This window comes from Protopterus annectens, chromosome 9.part0 (genome assembly GCF_019279795.1).
Source record: "Protopterus annectens isolate FY-2018-M chromosome 9.part0, PAN1.0, whole genome shotgun sequence".
In the NCBI taxonomy this organism is placed as follows: Eukaryota; Metazoa; Chordata; order Ceratodontiformes; family Protopteridae; genus Protopterus; species Protopterus annectens.
The window spans coordinates 1,408,372,210-1,408,396,063 of NC_056743.1; the positions used below are offsets into that span (position 1 = coordinate 1,408,372,210).

Below are 23,854 nucleotides of genomic sequence, written 5' to 3' on the forward strand. Positions count from 1 at the left end.
GACTCTCTTCCCTCAGATGTGATTTCAGTTCAAACAGGCAGCATGGCTGTGGTCTGATGCATCAACGAACAAGGGTTTGGTAATAGATGATATCCTGTCTCCACTTTTTAGTAGTAGTGCACATCCAGGGAAGTCGAACATTCTTGCAGACAGGTTGACAAGTCCATCCTGCAACCTCACTAGTGGTCCCTCAGCCCACTATGAGTGAGAGAACAACGGACCCAGGAAACTATCACCCTATAAGCCTGACTAGTCTGGTCTGCAAAGCTATGGAGCGTATCATCATGGAACTCATAAACAAGGACATTGGTACCCTCCAGACACTGGATCCCACCCAATTCGGCTTTGTTAAGGGCAAATCTTGCCTCTTGAACCTGGTTGACTTCTTTGAAACAGTTACCAAGGCCATAGATGAAGGGAAGGTAGTCCACACTGCCTACCTGGACCTTGCAAAAGCCTTTGACACAATACCTCACTCGGGCATCATAAATAAGCCCACCAGCTTAAATATCAACCCCTATGTCACAAGATGGGTTGCAAACTAGCTCAGGGATAGAACCCACATGGTAAGTATTGCAGGTGCCATGTCAGACTCCAAACCAGTTACAAGTGGCATCCCACAAGGCTCAGTCCTGGGACCTCTCTTGTTCGGTATATACTTCTCTGAGGTACAGGCTAATACGGGAGGACTATGGCTGACCAAGTTCGCAGATGACTGCAAGCTGGGTGCCATAATCGACTCTCCAGCTGACACAAGCATCCTCCAAAAGGGTCTCACAGAGACGGATAACTGGTGCCAGAGCCATGGCCTTGAGCTAAATGCCAAAAAGTGCATAGTCACCCCCTTCAGGAAAAACAAAGTGCCCACAAATTACCACATAGGTGGTAATCCATTAAGTACAGAAGGCATAATTAGGGATTTGGGGACCCAAGTAGATAGAAACCTCTCTTTTGACAATCACGTTGCCAGAGTGGTTAGAAAGACCTTCTATATAGCCCACCTTATCACGAAAGGGTTCACATCTAGAACAAGAGAGGTCATTGTGCCCCTCTACATCACTCATCAGGCCCATAATTGAATACAATGTCCCATTTGGGATGTACCTTACCCGACACCTGCAGCAACTGGAGAGGCCCCAAAAGTACCTCACCAAGAGGATCAAGGGACTCAAACAAATGCCCTATGCAGTTCGGCTAAAGAAACTCCAGCTCTACTCAGTTGCTTACCGCCTACTCAGAGGTGATCTATGCCTGACGTATAAAGCCATGTCCAACCCAGAATTAATGGACGTGCTCCACCTCAGGAAATCCAAATCCCTTAGAACTACACGCTCCAGGGACTTAAACCTCAGCACAGAAATAAATAGAACATGCTGGAGGGACAGATTCGTATCCCAGAGGCTGCCCTCACTCTGGAACAGAATCCCAGTCCATGTTAGGCAGAGCCCCTCACTGACCCTCTTCAAGAAAAATCTTGATGAGTGGATGGGAGATCGTAAGTTCACCCCTGGGATCTCTTCTGTGTCCCTGCTAGACAGGGGCACAGTAAACTAACCTTAAAAGGACTATCTTCTGTGACCTACTCTACAGAGGCACAGTAAACTGATCTAAAAGGGTGGCGAAAGCCAAACACACTCTGGCTAGGCTTGTAAATGCCCCAGGGCAGATAGCCTAGTATAAACCTATGAACCTATAAATTAGTTGCAGAGCAGATATTCAGCCTCTGGGGCTATACTTGTGATGTCTTAGCCTCACTCCTAAACACCAAATGCAACAGGTTCTTCACTCTGATCCCCCATGAAAGGAAGTCACCCAGGGAAGCTCTGACATATCCTTGGCCCCCAGGACTTCTTTATGGCTTTCTCCTATTCCCTTTGATTCTAAACTTCTCTTTTGCTTTGTCCCTTGTATTTGGCTAAATATCCATGTCTGAAATCTTTTCTTTATCAAATTCACATGCTCAGTCCTTTCCAGATATGTTTCCTCTAACATTGCTATTCGCAATCTACATTTCTTAATATAATTAAATATTTTTTCCTTTTTGTCAATATCTGCAAGACCATTCACATTCCAAGATAATATGGAAAATGTTCACATTATGGTAAGATGTCATTATTCCCACCTATTATATATTGCAACGTTTTTAAATGTCTGTTTCCATCTTTTGTGATGCATGCACCCACTAATGTTTGACAGGTTAAGTTTTTATACATTGGAACCTATGTCACATTTTATAAGACTTTTTGTTTTAATAAAAACCCTCAAAAAACATATCCCCAGAATACTTCAATAGCCTGTTAATTTAATTCAAACACACATAACTATGTACACCTTCAAATAATGACATTTAACCCTCCTAGCAGGAACATTTGTCCCAAATAGCTGCTAACACAGGCCTTAATTAAACTGAAATTGAGGTTACCCGTGCTAAGACACATGTTATTGCCTATGCTTGTATTTACACTGATAGGTACTAAGAAAAACAGCGGTGAGAGTACACCATGAAAGCACTTACTCTCTTTTGTGTGCATTAAAGTTTATTGTTTTACCTTCAGCTGTGTTAGCTTCGGTACTTTTTTGTTTTTCTTACTTGTTACTAGGTGTCTGTTTTTATTTAATCTTTATTCCTCTCCCAGATGAGAAAACAAGTTGCATGCTTTCCAAAAACATTAACGTTTAGCTGTCAAGAAACCCAAATTCTGGCTTTTGTTGCCCTATTGTCAGCTTGTCTCCATGTAAACATAAGAGAAAAAATGTAGACCTCTGCTGCTACCTGAAAGGCAAGCTGAAACATTTATTACTAAAGGAAAACTTTTCATTATATTCAGTGTTCTCATATTTACTTCTTTCCACTTAAAAATTGTTATTAGATTAAGCCAAGGGTCTTAATCCAGACATTCACATAGGAAAAGTAAGACAAAACATAACAGCTTTATGTACATTATGTTCTGTGTACTTTTGCAGCCTGCCCCCACTATAACAATCCAAGATTACAGTCTGTTAACTTAAACATGCTTTTGTCGATCTTTTTTCCCTTTTTGAACTGTAATGCATACATTTCTTAATACCAAAAAAGAAATGGAAGCTGAAGAAAAGGCATTTGGTTACTTTAGTAACTTTATCACATAATAGAACTAAAATACTTTACTATAAAATATGCAATTTATATTGTGAAGGGTTTGATAGAAATACTGTTAAGAACTGAAACTGTTTTACTTGGTTACCTTTTTCCTTCTTCTTCCCTTTCCCTCAGTGTCCTTCCAGACATTAATGACATGAAATGAGGCAAATACTTTTCAATTCCTTACCAGTTTAAGAAAATCAAGAAAAGTCCACTCTCTTCGCTTTTTCTTATACAGCCATATTTCACAGATTCAATTGATACCTTGCAGTCTCACTAACTTGCATGTTGCTGGTCTTCCAGTTTAATTCCCAGGTACTCCTGATTCTTTGGGTCAGTTCCTGTGCTTTTTGACTGTCTGTCAAGCATTTTCATTTGGAACAGTGGAAAAGGTTTCACTGGCAAAGCCTGTCCATGTGCTTTATTATCAGAAGAATGAGAAGTAAAGTCCCCTTCTGCTTTATCGTTCACTTTTTTTGGATACATGTTTGTATTTCCTCATTAGACTGTTCTGCATCAAAAAATGGCTTTGATCCTCTAGGGAAAAATATATAAAAGACAGCTGGATGTAGCAGCTTGAATCTCATGCCTGCCTCTCGACATTCCCTGATTTGTGGAATAAATTTGTTTTTCTTCTGCCTGGTGTACAGTGAATAGTTGTTTTCTGCAAAGAGTTTATTGTCTCCAACTTTTTATACTTTGTCCTTTTGCCTCTGGTTTGTCAGGATCATCTCATTCTGCTGGTAGGTTTGCATCTTTACTAATAAAGGTTTGGTAGCTTATTTGGAGGATGCACATGGTGTGCCAATTCAGTTAGCACAGCTCCTGCTGTGGAATACCAGTCCATTTGCTTATTTGTGCCTTCATAAAATTAATACAGTCTGCTCCTAGTTTCTCTGGTACAGCACAAAATCTCAGATTATCCCTACATGCTCTATCCTCTAATCCTGCTATTTTTGAAACATCTCTTCTTGAGCAGTCTCATACACAGACCTTTTCTTTATTCTTTATTTCATCCTCTGATTTTTGCAGTTTTATCAGCTCATCTTAATGTCTCTTTGAAGCTTCTTCCATTTTCCCCAGCTTTTTCTTGAGTTGATGTATTCCTTCAGTATTTTGTTGACTTATTTTTTTCCTCTAGACTATTGGAAGCCATGTCTGTCACCAAAGCTAGAGCTTCAACTGCTTTTTGCTGAAGAGCTGCAAGATTCTTCCCAGTCAGTGTTTTCTCTTCACCTTTTCTAGCTGATTTTCTTTTATGCTCTCCTAGTTTCTTCTTTGTTGGCATCCAGGCAGTTTACTTACTAGCCAGTAACTGAATTTTACTCAAGCTGCCAATATCACTGTCTGTTGAATTTCAGATGTAATGTGATCCTATCTCGCCTACATTCTCTACAGATGGGTTGAGCCGGCTCCCATACTATAGATCTCTTATTGGCTGAGTTACCTCATATCCCAGGATGCACCACCACTACCTCCCCAGATCTCGTTTGCCGCTTTCCAGCATAGACGTGGTCTCGGACTTGGCTGAGCTAAGTACCTCTAGTTTGAAATCTTTTCTGTCAGATTTTTTACCTTAGGCGTTTGAGTTAGAGCCTAGCTGTTTGTCAGTGTTTTTGTCTTGCTAGTCTGTATTGTTAATTGTCGAAACCATGGCTAAAGAACATAGACCCTCTGGTTTCAAAAAATGTGTCAAGTGTAGCTATAAGATGTCAATCACAGATGATCATTCCCTGTGTGTCTATTGTTTAGGCCCTAAACACCTACAGGAGTCTTGTAGCGTTTGTCACGCTTTTTCCTCGGTCCTCCAAGAGGAAAAACAAATTGATTTTAAAAGGGCTTATTGCCCTTCTCGCTTGAGGAAGCATTGTCCTCTTCTTCTTCCCCTCTGCAAAGAAGAAAATCGGCTCGACCAGTCCGCGGAACCGACAGCCAAAAGTCTAGGCAGGCTTCTCCGCGGCTCCACGGACTTCGGAACGGTCTGCCTCGAGCTCCCAGCCTCGACTCCCCTGACCTTGGAGTCGAGCTGACATCGAGAGGTGGGTCACCTTCATCGGCTCCACTGACCTCGAGCCGGCGAGGATTGCCCACTCAGACACTTCCTCTTCGAGAGGGAGATTGCATAGTGGGATCTCCGCCTGTATGGAGCGGTCCCTCGACCCGGGTCTCCTCCCGTTCTTCAAGGATGTCCGATTCGACGTAGACAGGGTGCTGCAGAAGCTCTTCCAGTCACCGTCTTTTGCTAATGATATCGACTCCTGCCCAGTTGGCTTTGCGCATCCCCTATCCTTCTTCCTCCGACAGCCTTGGCGCCTTGGAGTCGGTGTTGGTGGATCCGTTTATCGAGTCTCCGACTCTAACTTCAACTCCGTCCCTTGGGTCGGGTTTCGCACACGAACTTCCTCAGTCGGCCCCGGGAGGCTTCCTCTCTCTCTCGGGGCTCCTGTTGCTGTTGTGGCCTCGGGGTAGCACCTTCCCAGGATTCTGGGGTCCTGCCTCGATGCCATGAGAAGTGCCTTAGCCAAATCCTCTTTGGCCACTTCGACCTTTCCACCACCACCCCTTCCTGGATGTGGTGACTGGCGCTTGGAGTCCCCTGTCTCACGACAGGAGCCTGGGCCTGAGGTTACCCCATTGGTGGTTCCTTCTTCCTGAGGTTCCTCCGACTCTCCTTTGGAGGAACCACCCAGGAGGAAGCACGCTCCCCCTGACGAGTCCTCACTTCAGATCCTCACCGACCGACGGAGGGGTGGAGGTCCCGTGAGGGTCCCCAAAAGATGTCTCCTGCTGATCTTCATCTTACATTAAACAACCTTATTGGCAATCCAAACCCTTCCAAACCCCTTTTGGGTGGAGGAGTCGGTGTTCTCAAGGCCCCTCCGCTCCTCCTGGGTGTCTCGTCTTCAACGCGCTTCTGATTTTGATTTGATCTCTTGAGGGCGGGGACCCTGGATTCTGTGGAACCGTGCCCAGCCGTCCCAAACAAGTTTCTTTTCAGCCCCCGACAAGAGTTCTTTATCAAGGGTGTGGCTGTAGATGCTATGGTGGTGGCATCTGCCACCCAACAAGATGTGGCTGAGACGCCCATCCATCCATCCCCCTAATAAGGAGTCTAGGAGCATGGATCCGGCACCTTACTTCAGCGCCTTACGCTAAGGTCTCTGAATTACTTGGCACACTTTACCAGACTACAGAGGGATCTGATCAAGGAGCTGTCGGATGCCCTCTCGGTAACTTACCTGATCAATTAACTCAGACAGTTAATTCGTTCAGTTGGCTACCCTATCCTCTTTATCTAATTCCCATGAGGCTCATTTCCTATGCAACAGGTGTTGCTCTTCGGAGACAAGCCTGGTTACGCCTGTGTCATTTTGGCGGAGGCCTTTAAGTCTTCCTTTGCCGACCCCTTTGATGGGTCCTCTTTGTTTGGTCCCAAGGTAAAGGACACGTTGACCGCTGCAGCAGGAGGGTAAGACCTTGGCTGCCCGTGGGGCCCCTTTTTCCACTCCTGTCAGGCCTTATCCCAAGGCCAGGAGGGAGGGAAGAAGTCTCAGAAGCCTTGCAGAGCGATCCCCCTTCTAGAGGCAGAGGAGGGGAAATTTTTCAGGGAGGCCGTCCCCAGAGGCGCGGAGGCCCCCGCAACACTGGAGACCGAGTTTTCGTGGCTCCTCCTCCTTCCAGCATCCCTGAAGGAGTGCCCGACTGTGCAGCTCCGGAGCCAGTCGGGGGTCGAAGCACCTAAAGGCCTGGGAAAACATTACTCAGGACCAATGGGTGCTCAATCATTGCCGGAGGTTACCCCCCTTTCTTCAACCACCCCCATCAGTCCAAAGAATCCCGGACCCACCACCCAGTCAGCAGGATCATGCAGCCAAGAAGTTTCAAAGCTGCTTCAAAGGAGTCATCCAACCTGTCCCGAGACCAGGCCGGATCAGGGACTTACTCAAGATTCTTTTGGTGCCAAAAACCGGGGACTTGAGACCCATTTGGATCTCAGCAAACTCAACCGATTTGTAAAAGTCCAAATTCGGATGGTCACTTTACAATCCATTCTCCCACTGTTGGAGAAAGGAGTCTGGATGTGCTCCATAGACCTCAAAGACCTACTATCACATTCTGATGGATCAGGCGCCGAGGAGACACTTATGCTTCAGCCTGGGAGACAGTCATTTTCAATTCCAAGCGCTGCCGGTCTCACCACAGCCCCCAGGGTGTTTACCAATGTTTGGCAGTCGCGACTGCTCACTTGAGAAGTCTAGGATTCCAGGTGTTTCATACCTAGACGACTGGCTCCTAACTGCCGCCTCCAGGCATCTACTCTTGCAAAATTTGGCAGCCACGATAACACTGGGCAATTCCTTAGGAATCACCTTCAATTGGTCAAAATCTGTATTGCAACCATCTCAGATTCTGTTCATCGGTGCAGAAATAGACTCAAGGCAGATGCGAGTCTATCTTCCTGCAGAAAGGATCATAACGCTTCAGTCCCAAGTCCAAACTCTGCTCCTCAGGCGCCGAGCTCCAGCAAGAATGGTCCTGCAACTGTTGGGCTCCATGGCAGCCACCATTCTTCTGGTCCCTTGGCAAGGTTGCACATGAGGATACTTCAGTGGCTCCTCTCGTCCAGTGGTCTTATCAGGACCTTCCCTCAGTCACCACATTCTGATCACGGACACGTGCAAACAGGATCTCCGTTGGTGGCTTATAACCCCAACCTGAATCAAGGCGCCACTCCCCTCTGCCACGCTGACTACGGACGCCTCCCAGACAGGGTGGGGGGTCATTATCTGGACAGGTCGGTCCAAGGCACGTGGCACCCCGACGAGAGTCTTCTTCATATCAATATCCTGGAGATGAGGGCGGTGCTCTTAGCGTTGCAAGCACTGCACTATCACCTCCCCCAGGGTACAATTGCCATTCAATCCGACAGCATGTTGGTAGTCTGGTACCTAAACAAACAAGGAGGAACCAGGTCCTATCCCCTTTGCGGAGAGGCCATGAGAGTATGGGATTGGGCGATTGCTACCAAGCATTTTCTAATGGCAATGCACATTCCGGGGAAGTCCAACGTGTTAGCCGACAGACTGAGCAGAACCATTCTCTCCCTCACGAGTGGTCCTTGAACAACAGAGTGACAACACAGATTTTCACGAGATGGGAGTCCCCTGTTGCATCTCTTTGCAACCCCTCAATGCTAAGTGTCATCACTTCTTCACTCTAACCCCACTTTCGGGATTCCAGGACGCTTGTCCACGATTGGCCCTCCTTTACGCCTTTCCACCGTTCCCCTTCTCCCCAAGGTGATTCAGAAGGCGATTCGCTTGAAAAGCAAGATGATTTTAATCGCCCCATACTGGCCCCGACAAATCTGGTTCCCCTTCCTTCACAGATATGCATTGGAGGGTCCTTGGTTTCTGGACCAAGTTCCGGACCTGCTGACTCACCAGTCAGGACAACTCCATCAGTCCCTCCATTCGTTGAAGTTGACAGCCTGGCTACTCCTCTTCCAACCATAATTAGGACCCACTCTCTAGCTCCTGAAGTCATACACATTTTGTCTTCAGCCCACAAGACTTCTACGAAGAAAATATATAGCAGTAAATGGAAGAGATTTGCTATTTGGGCCCAGCCCGAGGATTAGACCCAATGACAGCCTCGTATCTGAAGTACTCAAATTTTAGCCTCCCTGTTCCAGCAAGGCTGCTCAGTATCTACCATCAAGGTACAATTGGCGGCTATTTCTAATTTTCATGAAAATGTGCAACCTCCCTTAATGAGCGACAAGCTTTGTAAAGCCTTTATTAAAGGAGCTTGGCATTTACGACCCCATTTCCCAACCTGCACCTCCGTGATCTGAACGTGGTATTAGGTGCCTTAACCTCGCCACCCTTTGAGCCAGCAGCTACCTGCGACCTCAAATTCCTTTCTTGGAAAACTGCACTTCTAGTTAGGCTCTATGTGTTAAACCACCTTACCTAGTGTTCCACAAGGATAGAGTATCTCTTAGGACAAACCCATCCTTTATACCCAAGGTTTGTTCTAGTTTCTGTCTACAGCAATCAATGGAGCTGCCGGTCTTCTTTCCCAAATATTCCAACAGAGCTGAATACACTTTTCACTGCTTAGATGTGCACAGGCAATAGCTCGAAAATCAGATCAACTGTTTGTGTCCTTTTCAGATAACAGATTAGGCAAAGCCATCACTAAAGGCACTATTGCCAAGTGGATCAGGGACTGCATCACTCACGTTTATCTCATCTCAAACAAGCAGCTCATAGCTCCCGTAAAAGCTCATTCCACTAGAGCTATGGCCACTTCGGCAGCCTTTCATTCCAAGCTCTCTATTAGCGATATTTGCGGCTGCCACGTGGACATCTTCACACACCTTTGTTTCTCACTACAAATTAGATGTGGCATCCAGGGTCGAGCTTCCTTCGGTTCCACAGTACTCAGGTGTTTTCCAATGAGCCACCCGAATTAGGTGCTAGGGACGCTGTCCCATCTGTAGAGAATGTAGGCGAGATAGGATCACATTACATCTTTTAGTTATGTACTTACCATAACTTTAGATGTATGGGAACCATCTCGCCTACATTCCTAATAACCCACCCTCCTTCCCCTGCCTTGTAGACCAGGAGAGACCGGACGGTCCTAATCTGTTTTCTTTCCTCTCTTGAAAGACCTGAGTATGTTATGACAATAGTATGTCTCTGTGGATATGAGTGCGAACAAACGAGATCTGGGGAGGTAGTGGTGGTGCATCCTGGGATATGAGGTAACTCAGCCAATAAGAGACTGCGTTCTATAGTATCGCGTCGGAGCCGAGGATCGGCTCCGAACCCATCTGTAGAGAATGTAGGCGAGATGGATCCCATACATCTAAAGTTATGGTAAGTACATAACTAAAAGTTTTTGTTTTCACACTAGCACCCGAGAGATGAAGTTAAGCTGTTGATCAGTGTGCAGCCATCTTGGAGTCATGAGATAAAAATAGTACAATTCCTAAAATACCATTATGTAAATGTTTAATTAATGAGCAACTTTTCACCACATTAGTTTATAATCTAATGAACTTTTATTGACTTGAGCAAACAGAAACAGAGTTATACAGCAGATGTAAAAACAGCTGTTATTTTTTTTATAGTATCCGCAAGATAAGAGCAATGACAGTAAGATTCCTGCCCAGCTCAGAGTATGTATTTGGCTTAGTCTGGCATCAGATATAGGGGAATTTCACAAATTTTCAGAAGGAAAACTACTGATATATGCTGAAATGGTAAGAAAATATATCTACTACTTTTTTTTCCATTTCCACCATCTACGTCATTAAGAATTCCAATTCTCAGGTGTTCATAACTTCAACTTCTCCTTTATAATCACCCCTTGAGTTGTTAAATAACTACACACATGTTGTCTTTGGGCAGGTGTGAAAGTAGCTACATAACTGTCACGCCAACCATCCCATCCCATTCCATTCTGTCTGAGAACCATTGCCATTCTACAGTTATGTCCACCAGGAGCTGCAGTTCTTCCTGTCCAAATTCTGGTCTTCCTAAGGCTGATATCCCACACCTTTCCTCGTCTATCATGGTTTGCTGTCATATTTCCTGTTTTCCAAGGCTCACACTGCATTCCATTTCCATTACAGGGATATAGGCTTATTCTTATACCCAACACTGTCACCATCCTACCCCTTTCCTATCTAACAAAGGCTTATACACCACCCTTCTCCTTAACTGTTCAAGCCTGTTTTTATATTTTTTTTCAGAAAAAAATGTGTTCAGCATATGTCATTTTGTTTTTTGCATATTTAATGTATTATTTCTCTCTCTCTCTCTAATCAGTATGAAAACCAGATAAAACTGGCACAGAAGTGGGGAACCAAGGGACTCTTTCAAAAGCCGCACTTTTCAGATGTAACAGGGAGAGTTTGCATTTCCAGAGATAAGTTTGTGCTCCCACGTGGCTGGAAATGGGCTACTGACTGGACCATAAACCCAGAGAAAAGGTAAATGTGAAAGTTTTCATCCATTTCTACATGCATAGGAATCCTGAAGCTGAATTTGTACAGTATTGTGATGGTACAAATTCATTAAGGAATAAATACTTAGCCATGCCGCAAGCTATGTGACAATGAAAAACAAAATGCAGCAGTAAAATGCAGCAATTGTAATGTTGTTTTAACTGACCAACAAAGCAGTTTTGACAAAACATTGCATAACCTTCTGAATTAGGGTGTATAATATAAAGCTGATAGCAAAAATGCTAAAATTCCAAATCAGTAATCTCTGAAATGGACATCAAGCTGACGATTGAAATACCAAAAGAAATCCATACACCAACCTATATTGCAAAGAATTAGGTCCTAAAATGAGCTGTTCTCATTGATTAAGCTTACATTCAAAGTGTTATTATAAATCAGTGTTTCTTTGACAGCTCCTGGCATAGAGGAATAAAGCCTTAAAGATGACTCCATATGACTGTGGTTCACTTAGCAGCCTAGGCACTGGAAGATTTGATGACAGAGGAAAATGGAGTTTCAAGGCTCTGCCTACTCACCTCATTTAGGGGAAGGGTGAAGGGATATGCTAGGAGTGTGCCATAGTCATTTACTTTGGTTGTGAAGTCAAAGCTGTAACACATGGCCATTGCTTTTGCAGATGTGTTGGTATTGTGGGGCATGTTTGTATCCAAGTGTTGAGTGGCGCACTCATGGCACAGTTGTATGCCTGCCAAAGACTGCAACACACCACATAATGGTTTGAGCATGAAGTACAGCTAAAAGCTCTAAAGTCAACAGCATATGTGACACTGTAGATTGCTATGTTCTTCTCCTGCTCCCACAGCTGGATATCAAATTCTCCCTTTTCTCCTCACCTCCCCATACCATTGGATGGTCTGTTATCCCTAACCCAAAGAGTTAACTGGACTTGGAGGTTTGGTGATGTGGTAGGAGCCATCTAACAGTAGCTGCTATTTTAATAGATACCCATAAAAGGATATCAAGACCTCCTGCATCCTCCATTTTGGGACTGTGTCAGCATTGCCTCACTACTTAAATTGTATTTACTTAGTTATTATTTGATTAATTGGTTTATCTTTATTTTAAAAAAATGTAACTCGAGAGTTTGCATAACCATAGGGTAAAGGAAGTGATTTATTTGTTGGAAAACTGAGCAATTTTTTGAATAGTCTTGGAGATAGAATATTTAAACATCTGATGAGTATGGCATACAGAGGGATTGCTGCTATGTAAAAATTATTTTTTTGCTAGTTGTGTCGTTTTGGCAATAGAATGTTTATAGTACCAATTTAAGTATTTGGTTTCTTAATTTACATTCACAGCATATTGTCTTTGTCATTTTGAAAATGCACCATATAAAGACAAAATTGTTTTTAATCCAGACTGTATAAATACAGTTTTATATACATATACACACACACACACATATATATATATATATATATATATATATATATATATATAGTAAAATATGCAGTTATATTCTTAAATTTTCAGTGAAAGAAGCTTTCCTATGTATTACATGTTGGTCTTATAAGAACTTGCATCATATCCATCAAATGTATGAAAATGTAAGTCAACTACATAGAACTGAATATGAAAATTCACTTCACCTAATGAACGAATAAACCCAATATGAAAGTCACACAGATAATACTAAACAAACTCATTTTTATCATTGATGCTTTGGCAGTTTTGTAGTTTAACATTTTAATTCAAGAATTTGTTTTCTGATAACTGCTTTATTCTTTTCAGGATCTCAATCAGTGTGAGTGTAAAGAAGGTAACCATTTCTGGATTGAATACCTTCCATTGCAGGATGCACACACACACACACACACACACACACACACACACACACACACACACACACACAAAATTGTGGACAGTTTAGAGACTTACCAATTTACCTCTGATCATGTGGGAAACTGAGGAGCCCAATGAAAACTCACATGGAGATAATGTGAAAATGCAGACAGTGCATAAAATGCACCCCCAAGGGAAATTGAACTATAGAACCAAGTGCTGTGAGACGACAATACTTATTAATGCACTGCTGCACTTTTGCATGGCCTGAGATTTTAATTAAAGCCTTTTAATGTTAAATCTTCCTGCATCAGTTTTTTAAAGGTGTTTCTTTGAGGTGCTACTTCACTGGATTGAACATCAAATTATCAGTACCTAAAAGACAAGACTGACTATCTCAAGATCATATATAGCAACAGAAATCTGCAACAGCAATAGCGTGCATAGAGTGATTCCAGAACAATAAAATATAAGTACTGAGGGCTGCCATTTGTTGTGTAGTAATTATAGGAATACTATTTAGCTAATCCCAATTCTTCAAAAGCACAATTTCCAATATGTTTTCCTATATATTGGCTGTGTTGTGCTGTGAGATTGCAGGTGTGCTTGACATTTTTTCACCCTTTCTTGGTATTTTGTCTTTTGACAAATTCAAAACAAAAGGCCAGCACACAAATTCTGCTCTCCAAATCCACTTTATTAGTTCTTCCGCATACCAGTTTCAGTATTTATGCCTTCATCAGTGCTATGAACACAAACACCCATTCTTTATCTTAAATACACAGCCCTTCACTCTAATTGGCTACTATATGATTATTAAAGCCAGGAGCGAACAAACTACCTAGTCTAATGATCCACATCTTCTCTTTTTTTATTTAATATAGCATGCCACCCAATTTTATTATTTCTATTTAAAGCAGTTTTATCAATAATAATAAAAGAAAATGTAGCAGAAGTGTGTTTAATGGTGTGTTTAAACAAAGCATTAGAGGTTCGGGCATACCTAATATCACTCAAATGCTCCGAAATTCCCATTTTGAAAGGACAGGAGGTTTGTCCCACATAAAATGCGGAACATGTACATGTTGCCAAGTATATTATCCAATCAGTATTACAGTTTCCATAGATTTTAATATCAAAAACCTGTGATGTATGTTTATATGTAAATGATTTCCCTTTCTAAACATATTTACAAAAACTACAATGATGTTTATACCACCTTTCATAAAACCTATGACTAAGGTCTTGTTCATACTCATACAGTTCCCGATCAGATGAATATATCCTATGTAGTCTAAGAAACTTCGATTTAGGAATGTTGTTAATATGTCGTGGGTGGCAACTAGAAGCGAACAGTAATATGTTGAACTGTGGATGTTTCCTGAAAACTGTACTCTGCAAAATACCATCTTCCTGTACAGATACTTGTACATCTAAAAAAGGTAATATTCATTCCAGTTCCAAATCCAGCCAGACAATTATTTTATTTGTTGCCTAAAATTCATAAAAATCTTCAGCAACTCCCATGTAGACCTATAGTTTCGGGTAGAGGATCATTAACAGAACCTTTGTCGGCTTATTTGACCTGCTATCTTAAACCTTTATTAAAATTTTTACAGTCTCATGTTCAGCATACAACAGAATTTATTACCATCCTACAAGATATGCAGCTTGAGAAAAGTTGGCTTTTATGTACCCTTGATGTTTCTGCCCTTTATACCAATATTCCTCATTGGGCAGGGCTTTCAGCCCTGGAATTTTGGTTAAACCAGGAATTTTCTTGCTCTGTCTCACAGAGCATGTGTTAATTAAAATATGTTTTGTTTTGGTGATCAGCGTTATTTACAGCCAAAGGGCATGGCTGTGGGGGTATCTTTTGCCCTTGTATATGCTGATTTATTTATGGGTTACACTGAGGAGCAGATTATTTATGTTAACACTTACAATATTTACTTGGAATCCATGGATACTTGGCGGAGGTATCTTGATGATTGCTGGCTGGTGTGGAGGCCAGTTTCCGTATACTTACAGGAATTTGTGGATTATTTGAATGAAAATAAGTGGGGTATTCACTTCACAGTTAACTTTCATTCCACGTGTTCAACACATTACTGCATGCTTCTAGTTGCCACCCATGAGATATAATTAATAACATTCCTAAATCACAGTTTCTTAGACTCCATAGGATATGTTCATTGGATCAGGAACTGTATGAGTAAGAAGACCTTATTCATAGGTTTTGTCAAAGGGGGTATAAATATCAAAAATTAATTAATGTTTTAACCTCTGTTGGGAATGTTGGTAGACCACAATTATTACAATATAGGGCTAAGAACATTAGGACGCAATCACTTAGATTGGTAACAAATTTTGGAAGCAACACACAATTTTTCACCAATTTAGTACAAAGACACTAGGACATTTTATTAATAGATGATAGATTATGATATTTGATACCTTCTAAATGCCTTTTTCATACATAAAAGGGAAAACTATGGGGAGCTGGTTTAATCACTATAAGAAGTCTACTTATAAGGAAACATCTGTCAGTCAAACTACTGTAGATGGCTAATCTGTGTTGGAATGTTATCCTTGTGGACATTGTAGTTGTAAATATGTTTATAAAGGGAAAACAATTTACATAAAAAATGCATCACAGGTTTTTTTATTTTAAACTCTATGGAAACTGTAATACTGATTGGATAATATACTTGGCAACATGCACATGTTTCACATTTTATGTAGGACAAACCTCTCAACCTTTCAAAATGAGAATTTCAGAACATTTGAGGGATATTAGGTGTGCTCAAACATTTAATGCTTTGTTTAAACACCATTAAACACACTTCTGGTAGATTTTCTTTTATTATTATTGATAAAATTGCTTTAAATAGAATTAATAAAATTGTGTAGCATGCTATAGTAAATAAAAAAGAAACGATGTGGATCATTAGACTAGGTAGTTTGTTCACTCCTGGACTTACTGATCATTTATAGTAACCAATTAGAGTGAGGGGCAGTATATTTAAGATGAAGAATGGATGTTTGTGTTCATAGCCCTGATGAAGGCATAAATGCTGAAACAGGTGTTCTGAAGAACTAATAAAGTGGATTTGGAGAGCTGACTTTGTATACTGGCTTTTTGTTTTGAATTTGTCCTTAGAGTTTTGGCCTTGCACCACACCATACTTGCATGGAATTGTTTGTTTTATCTGATCGTTTGTCTTTTGCCCTTAGTTGTGTTACCATAACTTTAGTATATGTAAATAGTGGGGTGCGTAGAGAGGTTACCCCCTCCCACACACACATATTGAGGGCTGCAAGAGGGCTAACTCCCTCTGCAAAAAAATCCTTTCATTCAGGTGTTACCTGCAGTTTTAGTAGGAGGTGTTTCAACAAGTTTGACCCATCTAGTATTTTTTTTTTACCCAGGAAGTTATTGTTTAACTTCTCGTAGTTAATCCTGTAATTTTTTTTTCTTTTGGCAAAGGACAGTCTACCCCTTGCATCTCCAAGCCCCCTACTGATATTCGGAATCCATTATCAGTCATCTACAGAGAAAAGGAACTAAATTTGTGGATTTTAGACATAAAACAGTTATTGCACTCATCTCCAAGTTTGTGTGACTTAAGAATGAAAATAAGCTAGTGTTATGTGAAAGTACAAAATCCCACAGTGGGAGTACATGAGGGCTTGCCAGCACAAAATATTCATAATCTTCAGCTTTGTGTTACATTATTTAAATTCAGCATGCTTACCATGTTCTTCATTCATTGCACTTATCTGCAGCATTTTTAACAATTCAAGTTATAGAGTGCTGTGGTTTGGAAGTGTACCATATATATTTCAAATTTCTGTACACATTAAACAATTGCTTAGGACTAAATAGTGCTTCTCAGTGTTAAGCTTAAGTATTCTCTTCAAACATAGCTTGGCCAAATATTGCTATAGAGTGTTAATTCAGGAATGTTAACTCACTTTTGTATTTCTGCTGATTGGTGATCTTGCACGTCCATGTTAGTTTTCTGTGGAGATTTCTTCAGTTGGCTTCATTTGTAGTTCACCCTGCAGTTTAGATTAGCAATAGCTGTACTCAGGATGCAGACATGTAAAACAAAGTTCTTCAGCATTTTATATTTTTGTTTATTTCACTTGTGGAATTTTTGTGTTTGGGTAATAGGATTTGTGTTTTTCTTTATCATTTTTTTTGGCTAAAGAAGAAACATAACTAAAAACTTAGACTACAGCTAGTCATAAGGCTTTAAACCCTGTGCATTCAACCCATGGAACATTAGTCATTTATTCATTTTTCATTTATTGATTTATTTTTGCTTGTCTACTTCTAATAAGACACCTATGGAGTTAAGACGAAGTCTGCATTACTTAAAGTTGTTCTTCATATTAATCACTGCTGCAGTAGCTTAAACTGTATAGGTTATATCCTGCATTAGATATAACAGCTGGCCAGCTTCCAAAGCTTCAGGGCACCTTCCACTCCCCCAAACCTTTAGTTAGCTTGAGCTGAGCTGACAAAGACATGTTTGGATGCCAAAACCTTTAGAGCTGTCTTGCCTGTGAGAATTGCACTGATCTGCTGGCTTTGGAGAAATGGCAGTGGGATAATTCTTTACTTTTGCTGAGCAGACAAGTTCCCTTTGGGGGAAGTACCTTCTACATTACTTTTACACTTATTTAAAGTTACTTAATATGAAAAACAAGTAATTTTAAGCTACGGAAAAGCATTTTTTTTTATTGTCTTGTGACTTTTTTGTATTTTTTTTTCTTGAACTCCTGGCTAAAACTCACCACCTCGCTCCCCCCTACTGGGCTGCCTACGCGGTAGTGCTGCTACTTCACTCACCCCTTGTACTCCACTCCTGAAGGTCCCGCTCTACCTCCTGAACTTACGGACTACCTCTTGCAAAAGCTCAGTCGGCTTACCTGGACTTCTGTACACACTAGTCTGAGCTCACCTGAAAGAGAACCTCAGCGTGGAATCCCTAAAACTTTTTTTCAGTAAATTACTCCACTCTTGAAGGTCCCGCTCTACCTCCTGAACTTACGGACTACCTCCTGCAAAAGCTCAGTCGGCTTACCTGGACTTCTGTACACACTAGTCTGGACTCACCTGAAACAGAACCTCAGCATGGAATCCCTAAAACTTTTTTCAGTAAATGTATGTAGCTTTATACCTAATCTCAAATAGCTAAACTTCCATATTTGTTAACCAGTCCCTCAGTGTGTGTGACTCAGCAGCCTACCGCAGACCACAACAACTCCCCTCTCACTGGTACTCTGTGACCTCTGGCCTCCTATCCTTTTTCTGTACCCCTTTGAAGGCTCTCACTTTTTTCTCTGTTTACTGCTTATTTTTTACAGTACCTTAGAGTCTTTGCTCTATCTTACTCCCCATCCTTCTCTGCCTGCCATTTCTCCTTTCTCCACTAAGTGGCACCATCCTTACGCCTTTCTGCCTGCTCCTACTCTATTAATTCTTTTATTTCCAACTTTACCTCTAAATACTTCAAAGCCAAACCTCCCCTAACTTTACTCCACTTTCCCTACCTTATATTTTTCCTCAAATATTGCTCAAACTCTACTAATTTCTACCCAGTCTTACTGTAGTTCTACCTACTTACTTCTGCTCCAACCTGCAGTGGCTGGTACTTTTTCGGCTGAACTCTTCTGCCCTGTTGCTCTACTCCTCCTTACTCCTTCCCTTCCCATCTCTCTCCCCTAGCAAGCTCCCAGCACGCCCCTTCTACCTCATTTATCCCCTCCCCCTCTGCTCCCCACCTCCCCAGAGTTTACTTCTAGACGCCACTACCTTTCTGGCACCATTTTTCTTGAACTCCTGGCTAGAACTCACTACCTCGCTCTCCCCTACTGGGCTGCCTATGCAGTAGTGCTGCTACTTCACTCACCCCTTGGTATGTCTTATTTTGTGTAGAAAGAAACTATTCAGTTTCTGCTCTGTTGTTTGCAGAGGTTTGGATTTAACTGACTGTTTGCCTAATGCCTGTTAAATGCTTTTATTTCCAACAAATGCTCTGATACTTGGAAACAGTCCGCACACTGCTTATTTAAATTGCATTCATTTTTGTACAGACACTCTACTGCTTAGAAAAGGACTTTACTAGTTGCCAATTGTTTGTTGCCTAATGCTTGTCTAAATGCATTTTTGTTTGTTTGCTTTGTTTGTTTGTTGCCTAATGCTTGTCTACATGCATTTTTATTCTGAACACATACTCTGACTTTTTTGAAACAGTCAGTAATTCGTTTTAACTAAATGTGTTTATTTGCATAAACTCTCTGGCGCTTTAGGATGGGATTTAACTGCTAGTTTACAAACTTGCTCGTATACATGCATTTACTGTAAACTGCTTTCTGGGTTATTATCAGCTCTACTGGGATAAATAGGAGCCATTTTATTTTTTCTTTTGTCTCCCCTGGCTTTCGACTATGTCGTAGCTGTTTGGGATCATTTAGTTATCCCTCTGTGCTTAGCAGTGACCGTTTTTTCTTTCACATTAGTGCCTAAGACGTGTACTCATCAGCGACCACTCCTCTAGTATGCTGTTAGTGCCTAAGGGGTCTGCGAGCTCAGCAAGCGCTGCAGGAGCTCCTACATTTTAATTTACTACTCTATTTTGCCACATGCAATGCTGTTAGTGCCTAAGGGGTCTGCGAGCTCCGCGACAACTACTTGTAGCTATTGGGATCTTTATTTACCCTCTTTGCTTCAGTAGTGACAGTTTTCTTTTTTTTCCCCTTAACTGTTCTTGCCTAACACATATACTTTATCAGCAACCATTATTCCTATATGCTGTTAATGCCTAAGGGGTCTGCGAGCTCTGCGATAGCTGCTGGAGCTCCCACATTTTACATTTCTATTATTATTCTGCCACAGACACTGTTGTTAGTGCCTAAGAAGTCTGGGAGCTCTGCGAGCGATGCAGGAGCTTCTAAACTGTAATTTCTAATTTTATCTCACCACAGGCACATACACTTAGGCTGTTATTGCCTAAGGGCTCTGCGAGTGCTGCAGGAGCTTCTTCCTTAAAATTCTAGTTACATACTTTATCAGCGACCATTATTCTTGTATGCTGTTAATACCTCATATGTAAAGTGTCTAGCCATTCTCTTGTATATCTGTAGAAGTACAATGTTTTTTATGATTTTGCTTCAAACATATCTGTTTGCCTGAAATTGATACTGTATTCTACTACTGCATTTTTCTGCTGAATTGCATAACTGTCTTTGACTCTGAATTGTACTGTATGAAAGTGCCATACACAAGGTTTTTCTCTGCTGCATTTTTCTCCCTGCCTTCTCTTGCTTTCTCCCTCAACAGCTGTTTCCTCCATCTTTACCTTCCATTTTCTAACTCTCACTCTAACATACCCTTCTTCTAGATATATCCTCTTTGTCTTCACTACTTCCCTCTAAACCTGCACTAACTCCTACAATCTATTCCTGCATTTCTCCTCTTCCTCTTCTCTCCCTACTTTTCACTTTTGCTTCTTCCTCTCTCCCCCCTTATACTTACTTCTGTTTGTTTTCCCCACTCTCTTTACAGTACTCCACTCCTGAAGGTCCCGCTCTACCGCTCTACCTCCTGAACTTACGGACTACCTCCTGCAAAAGCTCAGTCGGCTTACCTGGACTTCTGTACACACTAGTCTGGGCTCAACTGAAACAGAACCTCAGCGTGAAATCCCTAAAACTATTTTTCAGTAAATGTATGTAGCCTTATACCTAATCTCAAATAGCTAAACTTCGATATTTGTTAACCAGTCCCTCAGTCTGTGTGACTCAGCAGCCTACTGCAGACCACATCAACTCCCCTCTCACTGGTACTCTGTGACCTCTGGCCTCCTATCCTTTTTCTGTACCCCTTTGAAGGCTCTCACTTTTTTCTCTGTTTACTGCTTAATTTTTACTGTACCTTAGAGTCTTTGCTCTATCTTACTCCCCACTCTTCTCTGCCTGCCATTTCTCCTTTCACCACTAGGTGGCACCATCCTTAGGCCTTTCTGCCTGCTCCTACTCTATTAATTATTTTATTTCCAACTTTACCTCTAAATACTTCAAAGCCAAACCTCCCCTAACTTTACTCCACTTTCCCTACCTTATATTTTTCCTCGAGTGTTGCTCAAACTCTACTAATTTCTACCCAATCTTACTGTACTTCTACCTACTTACCTTTGCTCCAACCTGCAGTGGCTGGTACTTTTTTTTTCAGCTGAACTCTTCTGCCTTGTTGCTCTATCCCGCTCCGTTCGCCCTGCAGGCTCACTCCGCTCCCCTACCCTGCCCCCAATTTCCGCCCCCAGTAGTCCTACATTTATTGCCATCCCATCCTCCCTCCCCCTTACATCACCCAATCCCCTCACAGGACTACTCCTCCCATTTTCCCCTAGAACCACCTCCTCCTCCACCAACCATACCAGATTTAGCAATACTCCTCCCCACCCACCAATTCTTACATAACTCTTTCTAACTTACAAACTTCTTTTCTCCTCTAATCAAACAACTTTCTAAGATGCTCTCTTTTCCCACTATAGTCCCTGCCACCACACTACTCCTGCTTCTCATTCTTCTCCCTCTGTACCATACCACCTCTTATACCAACCTTTACCTAATCCCTCCACATAAACCTCCACCTCCCTACCCTACAAATCATTTCCACAATATCTCTGCCTCTTTATCCCCTTTCACTCCACCTTTCTCTCAACATTAAAACTCTTCCAAATACCCACCAAATACTACAAACCTAAACCAACCCCCTACCATCCATTCCTAACCAAACACTCTCCTAACAAACTTATTCACCTTCTCTCTTACCTTTGCTTAGCAGGCGACATTCATCCCAACCCTGGACCAAACATTTCTCAAACAAGTACCCTTACCTGCAACAACAAAGCTAATTGTAAATACCTCAGATTCCTCACTATCAATACCCAAAGCTTAGCTAATAAAATTACCCTCTTTCATGCCTGGCTTAACCACAATTCACCCGACATAGTAGCCATCTCTGAAACTTGGTTAAAACCACACATAACTGACACAGAATTCCTTCCCTCGGGATTTCAGTCTCTCCGATCTGATCGCCTAAACAGAAGAGGTGGTGGTGTAGCTGTAATCTACTCCAATCACTTATCCATCACTCCCTTCCCAAATCCTATCCCTTCCTTTAATAACGCTGAAATAGTTACTGGCATTCTAAAATTAAATGACCACAAAAGTATCTGCATCATCTCCCCTTTACATTCCCCCTGGTAACAACACCAATACCTTGGAAGACATCCTGTCTTGGACCTCCTCAAATATTAATTACGAAACCTACATAATGGGAGATGTAAATATTGACTGGCAAAAAATCATTAATCATAATCCCACCATATCAATCAATCTCTTCAACTTTACACAACTTATTAACTCTACCACCAGGCCCAACAAAACCAACCTCACTGGCTCCATCCTAGACTGGATCCTGGTGTCTCACCCTAACAGAACTACTACATCTGGTGTCACTCCCAACCCACTAGGAGACCACCTCCCTGCCTACACCCATAGAACTACTTCCTCTTCACCAATCTCCCACAAAGTCTTGCATACTCGAAATTTATCTAACTTTAACCCCTCCACCTTCTCTGACTCCCTCAAAATCACCAACTGGAACCCACTAAAAACACTACCCCTAGACGAAGCCGTTGATTTCTTCAACTCCAAATTCCTTACTATCCTAAACTCCCTAGCTCCAATACGAACTAAAAGAGTTAAAGCCAAGACTGCCCCTTGGCTAACTAAAGAAACCAAGAAAATCATGCAGCAAAGAGATAAATCTTGGAAAAGCTATCTCCATCATAAACAACCTGCATTCTTACTTAAATACAAACAACTACGAAACCTAGCCAAAAAACAAGTTATAATAGATAAAAAGACCTACTACAACCATCTACAAATAAATCATGCAAAAAACCCCAAACAATTCTGGAACTCCAGTAACTCTCTCCTTAAGCCTGGTACAACTAACAACCCCTGCCCTGATACTAGCAAATCTGACCAAGAAATTGCCAAACTATTTAATACCTTCTTCACCTCTACTATTGCCGAGCTAACCAAAACCTTCCCCAACAACATCCCCCCACTCCCCCTCTGCCCAAGTTTCCTCCACCTCACCTCTCTCAACTCCTGTCTTTGAACTTAAACCTGTGTCTACCAACCTTATAAAAAAAACTTCTCCCCAAACTTAAACCCTGCACCAATGCCCCTGAGAACATCCCCTCCTCCTTCTTAAAAATTGCCTCCGAAAGTATTGCTCTCCCCATCAGCATCCTGATAAATAGATCACTACTCAAGTCCTATGTACCCAAACTATGGTGCTCTGCTTTCATTCTTCCACTCCATAAAGGTGGTAAAAACTATAACTTCTCCAACTTCCGCCCCATAGCCATCCTCTCACCCATCTCAAAAGTTCTTGAAAAATGCATTCACCTGCAGCTCTTGCCATTCCTAACCAATGACCAACTGCTCTCTCCTACCCAGCACGGTTTCCGCCCTGGACATAATACCAACACAGCCCTTATCTCCTTCCTACACTCTGTCAATTCAGCTCGAGACTCTGGTAACTTAGTTTCATCCGTTCTATTAGACTTATCTAAAGATTTCAATACCATTTCCCACTCCCATCTACTAAACCATCTATCTAACCTCAACATCTCCCCAAAAACTCTAACCTGGTTTTCCAGCTACCTCTCAGACAGGTCGCAAGCCGTGAAATGGGACCAATCCTCCTCCAGCTTCCTTCCCACCCCCACAGGAGTTCCCCAAGGATCCATACTTGGCCCTCTGCTATTCAACATCTTCGTTAACGATTTCCACAGAGCTATTCCCAATAC

The 23,854-nt window shown here is 41.9% G+C and overlaps 1 long non-coding RNA gene across 1 annotated transcript in view; it reads left to right on the forward strand.

Annotated features, from left to right (window-relative positions):
• Positions 1-10,259: 10,259 nt before the first annotated feature.
• LOC122810952 overlaps positions 10,260-23,854 on the forward strand; it is a 51,399-nt gene continuing 37,804 nt past the window's right edge. Inside the window, exons 1-2 of the long non-coding RNA XR_006366163.1 lie at positions 10,260-10,397; positions 10,966-11,129. This is a non-coding gene — a long non-coding RNA (uncharacterized LOC122810952). The remainder of the gene's footprint in view (positions 10,398-10,965; positions 11,130-23,854) is intronic.